This window comes from Corvus brachyrhynchos, unplaced genomic scaffold (genome assembly GCF_000691975.1).
Source record: "Corvus brachyrhynchos isolate BGI_N302 unplaced genomic scaffold, ASM69197v1 scaffold10, whole genome shotgun sequence".
In the NCBI taxonomy this organism is placed as follows: domain Eukaryota; kingdom Metazoa; phylum Chordata; class Aves; order Passeriformes; family Corvidae; genus Corvus; species Corvus brachyrhynchos.
Genome location: NW_008236180.1, coordinates 1,587,476 through 1,589,040, shown reverse-complemented (window position 1 = coordinate 1,589,040; position 1,565 = coordinate 1,587,476).

Below are 1,565 nucleotides of genomic sequence, written 5' to 3'. Positions count from 1 at the left end.
CCGAAGGTGGTCGTGGCCGTGTATGAGCGCTTTAGAAAGGAATAAAATGCTTTTATTGTTACTCTCCAATTTTGATCATTCGTGTCCATTTGGGAATAGAGATGCGTTTAGGGAGCACTCCACAGGGAAAGAAGGTTGGTTCAAGCCAGTCCCAGCCTATAAAAAGGCTGGGCGGTAGCCCAGATCTAACGGCCATGGGTTTTGTTTGAGGTATGTATAACCAGGTATTAATTGGGATGATGAAATGGCAGTGGCACACAATCACTGTATTGGCATAAATGCATCTCACACAAAGATCACAATATAAATTGGTTGCTTTCAGATATATTTTTTTATTAATAGTTAAAATACCTTTTCCAGTGATAGGAAGACAAAAAAACCACATCATGCAGCACCATAAAAACTAAATTCCTATGGAAAAATATCAGAGACTTTGGGAATGTTTGTAATGTTTTGTATCTTCAGTGGCTGTAGGAATATTTGTGTTTTTACATGTTCGCTAATGAAGGACACCTCAGTCAAAATTTTTAATCCTTTTATATGAAAAAGATGAACTTACTTTTATTTTAGAACAATAATGAGATATAATCTGGTCTAGAAAAGAAAACAAGCACACAAGTGCCTTTTTCTCATATTAAAGGACTGCAAAAATATCCCGTGTATCATATTTTGTTTATTAAATTGGTACCAATAAAGTGATAGACTCCTTGCACAGATGGGCCTGGTGCAGTTTTCTCAACCTCATTATGTCAGTACCGCATGTTCTGATCTCTGCTATTTTGATGTTGAGTCTTTTTATTTTTTCCTGAGCAGGCCTGTGCCAGTATGCAGCTTTTTGTGATGCATGTGAATAAACTCGGATGAGGAGGAGTTCAGTAAATAATTATTTGGTTAATGAGGTAAAAGCTCCTACTCTGATCCGTGTGGTATCCTAATACCAGGCATTACAGTAGTGTGTCTGTTATATGGCCACACTTCTTGCCCCACCCTGTAATATAAATACTGTCAGTTTATTATTAACAAAAGTGATTTACCTGTGATACGAATACATTAATTTGGCATGAACTTTATGCCTGGGGGAAGATTTTTTGGGTTAACTCACTATTTCCACCTGGGTTCTAGCCAAAAACAGTTCTGCCAGTTGGAACAAAAAGGTGTTGCCATGTGGGTATGTTGTGCTGTGGAAGTGCCAGCACGTCTCCACCTGCAGCTGTCCTGAGCAAAGGGCCATAGGCAGGGAGCAGAGCTCTGCTTTTCAGCCTGGCATTAGGAAGAGCAAGGCTGCAGTCACTAAATTTAAGGTGTCCATACACCATCAGTGTTCCCACATGCTATTGGTAGTGGTCATAGGCATTTTGTAATTCTCTATGGAGACTGAAAAGCATTGAGTGTCATTTTATTCAATTTTAAGAAGCAACAAGTAATGATGGCAGCAGATGGCCAGAGCAGGGTGAGGCATGGCTTTATAGAATGTTAATTTTATCTCAACATTTGCATAGAGATTTGAGCTGAAGGCCAGGGTAGATGCAGAGGAGGCTAAAGTTATGTGCTGCACAAGGTCAGCA